General features: G+C 50.2%; 1 pseudogene; it reads right to left on the bottom strand.

Moving 5' to 3' along the window:
• Positions 1-2,758: 2,758 nt before the first annotated feature.
• On the bottom strand, positions 2,759-4,028 carry LOC122477043 (annotated as a pseudogene).
• Between the last annotated feature and the right edge of the window lie 3,994 nt (positions 4,029-8,022).

Raw genomic sequence — 8,022 nt, 5'->3', positions numbered from 1 at the left:
GTGGAGCCAAAGCCCGCGCTGAAATTCCCCGGGCTCTTACCTTTCATTCCCATCCACTAGCGAGCCTTAGTTGATGAATCACCAATTTCTCGTGCCATCCCTCCCCTTCTCTCTGCTCTGACCCAGCTGGTTTAGAAGAACTCTCGGGGATTTTTTTTCTTTTCTTTTTTTTTTTTTTGCCTCTACACTCTCCCTGAACCTCCTCCTCTCCGAGAGCCACTGTTAATGAATCAAATTGCCCTTTGACTTGAATTACCGGAAAAGCAGGCTCACCCACTACTCGAGGTAGATGGGATGGCTGCCCCCAGATCCATGCTGGCCTCGGCACCATGACTCAGAGTGGATGTTTATTTTTGAAGCTCGCATCCTTTATCTGAGAAAATGGACTACCGATGGGAAACAATTACCTACCACTTACCCCACAGGGCTGATGGGAGCAGATGGCACGTGCGACGGAGAAGCGGCACAGTGCATTAATGTCATCAGCAACGATCACAGCTGTAATGAGTCCACATCACGGGGACTGAACACCGAGGAGAGGAAAGAGCAACAGCTGGGCACTCCAGCCAGATGTGGCCGCAACCACCCAAATGGCTTGTCCCAGTTTTACTTAATGGGCAGGGAACGACGTGAAGCTACGAGGGGACCCGTGACAAGCAGCCCCTGCTTTCAACGCTGCTCATCAGCAGGGAGCCACTCTACGGGGAGTGCGTGGCGATTCGGCGTTTAACTGAGCCCACCGAACCGCTTCCCTCTGCTCCGACCGAATGGCGTGCGCGCGCCTGTGCTTCTGTGCCCGTGGCCACACGGCGCCTCTGCTAATTCTGCCCAGAAGACAATGTGGAACACAGTCACAGGAAGGTCTATAAAGCCAGGAGTAATGTTCAAAGATAATACACGATGGATGGGAGAAAGACCTGTAGCGACACTTCACGATTTGCTGCATTTGGACGCTGTGATAGCAGAGACTGAAAAACAAACAGAACGACAGGGCAGGTTCTCAGCTATAGAAAGAACAAGGATGAGGACCAACGATCCGGCCAACGGTCCTTTCGCTTCAGAGGGGTTGGGGTAGAAAAGGAAAAGTGACCCCGCTGCAGAGTCTCCCAGACCCCTGCCCAGCTTAGACCACAGCCATAACTGCGCTCCACATGCCAACTCCCCCAGCCGGCACCTTTATTTGGGGCTTTCACAAAACCCAGACCAGCTCGAACACGCCTTCAGATTCTTTCCTCTCCCTTCCGGCTGGACCAGGAAGTGGGTTCTACGTTAACACCATGAACGTGCAGGGTCCTTAGCACACGTTCTGGGTCCTAAATGTGGGGGGCGGCACGTGTTTATCTCACCAGTTGTAACCAAGAGACGTTTCCGCTGGCACCTGGCGGCAGGCAACAGACGAGCTCTTGAACAGGCCCAGCCAGATCAACAGGATGCAGCGACTCCACCAAAAGTCGCACCATTTTGAGGAATATTGATATTTGCAGTGATTTATTTCACGGTGAAGTCATACAATGCAAACGTTGGAAGTAACGGAGATTTTGTACAACCCCCTCATCTGGCAGAGAAGGAAACTGACGGGCAGAGGGGGCGAATGATGCCCAAGATCACACAGGTTATGACTGCCTGGCCCCACTTGACACTCTAGGCCTCTGGAGTCTTAGACCAATACATTTGCTACCACACCACACCCTTTTTCCCATTACTGTCTCTGGATTCCATGTCAAAACATAGATTTTTTGGCAACCGTTTTGTGTAAACAAGGATGATGCTTATAAATATAAAGCCTAAGCAGTTCATGGGGTTGTCTCTGCTTTCTTGCTTGTTTGTTTGTAGGTATACTTCTTTTCTTTATTTTTAAAAACTATTTCATGGCTTGGGGGAGAATGTAGGTTCCAGAAGGAATCATTGGGGCAGAAACACACGGGCTTTGGGAGTGGGGAGGTACCTGGAAGCTGGGGGAGGGGCCATGCCCTCCAGCACCTCTGAGCAAAGTGCTCACTCAAAGGCCAGCTGGGGCAGGGCTCCAGTATGTACAGGTGGGCCAGCTGGGGACATGGCCACCATGGCTGACTCACACCATTGCCCCTCCCAGGAAGATCAGGTCTGAGGTCCATGCACTCAGCTGCAGGGGCCTGGAAGGGCCCATTCAGAGAGGCTAGACAAGTATGGCCCTTCACAAGGCCCACTGGGTGGGCCTGAGCCTGGCAGGAAGCCAGACTTCAGGACTCTGAGGGGGGTCCAGGCCCAAAGAGTCCTAGTCTCCAGGGCTCCGGCCAGTGCTCTGGGGGCCAGGCTCAGGATGGCCTAAACATCCCCAATGAACTGACCGGAACAAAAGAGCACAAGACCCCAACCAAATGCACTAGAAGCCTCTCCCACATACTCCTACTAGAGAACTAGAAATCCAAGATGCAGTGCCATGGGCAGTTAAACGAAAACAAACACGAGACGAAAACTCATTCAAAGCCTATGGTCAGGCAGTTGGTCAGGTGGCCCTGAGACTCAGGGACAGTGCACCCTCAGCTCAGGGAGGCTCCGGGCCAGTCCTGCATCCCAAGTCCTAAGGGATTGGCTCAGGTGGCCCCCACCCCTGCCCCCGGCCACATCCCGGCTCCTCTGAATAGGCAGCCACGCTCACCACCATGGAGAGTAAAGACTCTCTCCTGACGCCCAGGAATGTGGTAGGGAGTGAGTGGACAACCCCCATGGCAGGGGGGCACCGGGGCTCTGCATGAAATGTGGGGTGGCCTACCTGTATCAGGTGACTTCAGGGTCCTGGCCAACCTCCACGGACGAGCTGAGGGCCTGAGGGGCCTAGGTGTAGATGACCTTGGAGATGTGGCTGTCCTCCGTGGACCTGCCATTGTTGTTCCTGGCCACATAGCAGAAGGTAAGACACACCTTGGCCCTCCGTGGTAGGGAACTCATGGGTCACCTTGGGAAGGCCTTTGGTACCTAATGGGAGTCCAGGCCCTTCGGCGTGGCACGGGCTACATAGTTGACACTGGGCAGCACCTCCACCAGTTCCTGGAACACGACCCAGAAGGTGCTGGTGGAGCCATCACAGCTGAAGCCCCTGTCGTTCTGGCCCCGACCATGTTGCTGACCGTGCGGATGATCTGGACGTTCACGTAGTCATCAGCGGTCCAGGTGGATGGAGCCATACAGCCCAAAGCCAACCACGAAAATGCTCTTGTTGATGTTGAACCTGATGTGGCCGCTGGTGCTGCTGTAGCCCCAGCGGCTCTCCCTCTGCTGGAAGCTGTTGATGCTGCTGCACTCCTTCCGCCCTGCTGGTCCATGAAGTCCACAGGCAGCTTGGGATGCACGGCCAAGTGCAGGAAGAGGCTTGACCACCTCGCAGTCCACGAGCATGCCCTGGGCGCAGGTTCTGCAGCAAACTCCTCCATGGTCATCACTGGGAAGCAGACGAGGGCCAGCGCCTTGCCCAGAACCTTGCACTCGCTCTCGGGAGAAACCTGCAGCTGCTGTCGCTGACCCTCAGCCTCGGACCAGCGGACAACGGTGCTGAACAAACGTACCCCCCAAAATGCCTACTGTGTCCAGCGCCAGCACGGCCACCTCGGCAGTGTTTTGGCCGATGTTCTCCAGAAACCGGCCAGCCGGCTGGGGTTCACTGAAGAGTCTCACCTGCCTCAGCGGCACGGACGTGTGGGCAGCCCTGAGGCTCTTCTGGAACTGCAGGCGGTCGGCCTGGAGCGCCCGCCCCGGGTGTGCCGCGTGGTCGTGACCTCAGGGGAGGAGAGAAACTTGAGCAGGGCCAGGTAGGCCGCCGCCTCTACCTCCCGCAGCGCCACGTCGGTGCACGCGGCGGCCAGGCCGGGGAACGCAGCGTGGAAGACGGCCCTGCCCACTGCCGGCACCGCCCCGCGTGCCCGGAAGCCGTGCGCACGCACCCCTGGCGGGCCAGCAAGTGCACGGCACAGGCGCAGAGCGCCTCCTTGTTGACGAGGGAGGCCAGGCACTCCGTCGTGGGCTCTGGGGCCTGCCAGTTGTAGACAGGCCATGCAGCAGCGCCCCCACCTGGCTCCTCGGCAGGCTGCTCCTCCCCCCCTCTGCTGGGTAAACCCCGGGGATGGGGGGCGCGGGAGGGTGGTGCTGCATTGGCATTGGCTTTAGGCCCGGGGTTAGAACCCCAGCTGACACGTCACCCGCCTGCGGCTGCTACCCATCTTGTCTGGGCGGCGGCCCAGGGACCCGGCCTAGGCGCCTCCTGTTGTCCCTCGTCTTCCCCTTGCGTGTTTTCTAGTTGCTGGGAATGCTGGTGAACTCCTCACCCCGCTTGGTCTGGCTTCTGTCTCAACCACTCCATCGAAACTGCTCTTTGCAACTACCTATTTGTTGCTACATTCAAAGGACACTTCCCACACCGCCCTTGACTCAACACCTCGCCGTGGCCGCCGCCGACCCCACCCCCCTTCCTAGAAAGCTCTGGCTCAGCGCCGCTCCAAAAGCGGGCTTTGCGGACCGGGACCAGTAGGCAAACTGTTGCTGGTCGGCCACGAGGTTGAGTACAGAAACGAAGAATCAGGGGAACTTTTATGGCAATTCGGCAGAGGAGCTTTTGCCTGTTGAATCTAGTAATAAAAAAAAAAAATGGGGTTTGTATTTTGAAGGCGCTAACATTTGTTAATCCATTTTATTGCATTTTATCACAAAAGTGTTGGTCTGGGATACGTGGGCGCGGGGCGAATCCCTAACCCTTCTCCAAAGATAATGTAAGAAACACTGCTATCATCCCTTACCTCCTCCGAATCCAACTGTCCCGGCTTTCCTCCTACTCCACTCTTCAGAAGCTTACACGTTGCCTTCATCTCCCTCAGGCGCCCAGATTCCCCCTTTCCTGATAAACTCCTGTGGGTCTATTGGATCTCAGCAGAGAGGCCACTCCTCAGGAACCTCTCCTCCGTCAGGCCCTAGAGGCCTATACTGTCCATAGCTTCGACGTACCAGTCCACACCAGATTCCGTGGCAGCTGCCAAGCCTCATTGTCCCCTCAGCCCCTAGCCCAGTGCCTGGCACTGGAGGGAGCCCGATCCCCCTTCATGGTGTGAGTGAGTTCCACATAAGGCGGCCTTGGGATCACACCATTCACTGACTTAGAAGGTACCTTCCACCCACGCATTTCCTCCATGTTACTTTGCCTTCCCTAACTCTTGCAGTAAGCATCCGGATGGTCAAAAATCAGGAGTGAATTCAGTAGCGGTACAATCCCCTCGGTGGTCCAAGACAAAGTTAGAAACCCAGGTTGCAAACCATCCTATAGATTATAGGATTTCCCGTTTCTGGGAAGGGGGAAGGAACAGCAGTGGCTTCTCAGCTAGAGAACTCGTCCTGGCAGGCCGAGTGCGTTCTGGAAAGCTGCCAGCCTGTGTGGAGGAAATTGCCTTACCTTAATTTAAGCACAGATGGGGAATCAGGAGCCTGGATTGAAGTCTTGGCCAGGTAGAGTGCTGCCCACCAGACGAATGCCACAGCATTCCCTGCCCTATGCCACGGTATCCTGTAGGGTGAGTGAATGGCAGCCAGAGTGACCCTTGGGGCTAGGCTAAGGGGGTTACTAATTAGTGTTCCTACAGCACACTGAAAATAGAAATGTCAAGTGTTACTATTAATAGTCATATTTCCTCTGGTCTGGTTTGGAAGGTCCCTTCCGTTTTCACTCCAGAACCTCCGGAAAGAAACAAGAAATGTGCTTTGGAGGGAAAAGACAGTTGTAAGCAGTGCAATTCAGTATGCCTGGAAAAATAAAATACAGAGGAATATGCTGCCTTGCTAGAGTGACGCTGAAGACTGAAACCCTTAGGGAAAAAGTGAACTGTTTTGACACATACAAGGCAAACGTTTGGCATTGAAAAGAAAAAAAAATGGAACCAATTAAAGGACAAGTGAAAAACTGAGAAAAATATTTTTTACATAGACAGCAACTGAAAGAAGAGTATCCTTAATATATAAAGTGCTCTTTCAATCAATAAGAAAATGAGGAATATCCAAATTGGAAAATGGGCAAAAGGCATGAGTAGGCAATCCACCAAAGAAGAAATACAAGTCCATTCTACATGAAGACTGAAAAGGTGCTTTTTTATTTGGTTTCTCTTTAATTACCAGCGAGACTGAACCTGTAGAGTATAATTTTTCATTTATCAGCTCGGCAAAGATTAAACATATTGATCCTCCCCAGGCAAAGTGAGGGGAAATGGGCATTTACATTCGCCACTAATGGGACTGTACATAGGTACAGCCTTTCTGGAGGGCGACTTGGCAAGGCGTAACAAAAGCCTTGTCTTTTGACTCACAGATTCCACCTCTAGGAAAGAATCCTAAGGAATAATCAAACAAGTAAACGAAGATGTATAATGATAAGATTAGTTACCTTGGTGAGGTTTATAGTAGCAAAACCGGAAGTGATCTAAGTGCATATCAATAGATGATTGGTTAAGCATACAGTGGAATACCATGTAATCACTTTGAAAAGACGAGCAGCTTTATATCTATTGATATGGAAGGATGTCTGTGACACATAGATGTCACTAAATGAAAAAAAGAAAGTTGGAAACAGAAGGTGTGGGATGATTTGGTATTTTAGCACTTTAAAAATGTGTGTCTTCAGAAAAACATCGTGTGCTCTGCAATCATACTTTGTGAATGATGAGATTACAGGTGATTTTTATTTTGTTCCTTTATACTTTTCTATAATTTCTTGATTTTTTTTCACAATGAAAATTTACAGTTATCTCCATTGAAAAATACCTTTTAGGGAGCACTTGGTCTGGTTATTCCGGCTGTTTTATGGAAGTGGAAGAAACAACAAATAAAGACATGAGTACCTAAAATAAGGAAGTGAAATTTTTCATCACTGAAAAATGTGATCGTTTCTCTCTGGAATCATTATTTCATTATTCATTTTGGAATTCACTCGCTTTATTCCAGGAAGCTTCCCTACTCCTAGTAGCCTCATCTTTTTCTTTTGAAAATATCCTGGAACATTCTATCACATTGGCTTTCCCTGAAATCATTATTGGGTATAATAATACTTGTATTTTGAATTTTTTAAATCACCAATAAAAATTAATTGCCAATAAACTCTGCTAAAGCACATCTCTCCCCAGGGATATGTATTATGACCTCAGACGTCTGAGTAAAGCTGTGTAGAGGTCCTTCTGGACCCAGCTCCACTGGGATCACTCTCCCCAGGTGCCCAGGGCCCCCTTCGCCTTTGCCAGGAGCCAACATCCCTGCTAGTGCCTCTAAGTGACCTTTCCACATGTCAACTTCTGATTATATTCTTATAGGACCAAATCAGGGTCTGAGCCCATGTTTAGAAATGTAGCGTGGGATGCCAAAGCGTGTTTTGTTAATAAGTCTTAGGTCATCCCCTTCTGTGTTAGGGATAGGGATATGAAGAATGTACCAGTCTTTGGCTGGGAAAGTATTTGCTAGAAAAATAAGAATATAGAAGAATCACTCTTCTCTAGACTACATTATTGTTACATAATTTATTTTATTTTTTAATGTTTACTTATTTATTTTTAAGAGGGGGGAGGGGCAGAGAGAAAGGGAGAGAGAGAGAGTCCCGAGCAGGCTCCATTGTCAGCGCAGAGCCCCACGCAGGGCTTGATCCTACGAACCATGAGATCATGACCTGAGCCAAAATCACGAGTCAGATGCCAAACCGACTGAGCCACCCAGGCACCCCTTATATAATTTATAATGGTTTATGTATTATACACATATATACCTTTTGATATGTAATAATATATATAACTGTATATAAACATAATAATATATATATACCTTTTGATGTGTAGTATATATATACCCTACATATAAATATGTATATTGATACACATATATAATATTAGTTTGAATCATAAGAAATTTCTTATATTCAACTCTTTTTGGCCTCTAGAAATGACAAATTTCATATGGTTCAACCTTGCATATTACCGTTCTGCTGATAGTATCTGGACAGTTTTATACAACTACAAGAATTAGACAGAA

This window comes from Prionailurus bengalensis, chromosome X (assembly GCF_016509475.1).
Source record: "Prionailurus bengalensis isolate Pbe53 chromosome X, Fcat_Pben_1.1_paternal_pri, whole genome shotgun sequence".
Lineage (NCBI taxonomy): Eukaryota > Metazoa > Chordata > Mammalia > Carnivora > Felidae > Prionailurus > Prionailurus bengalensis.
The sequence above is the reverse complement of the archived record's forward strand: the minus strand, read 5'-3'. Positions and strand labels throughout refer to the sequence as shown.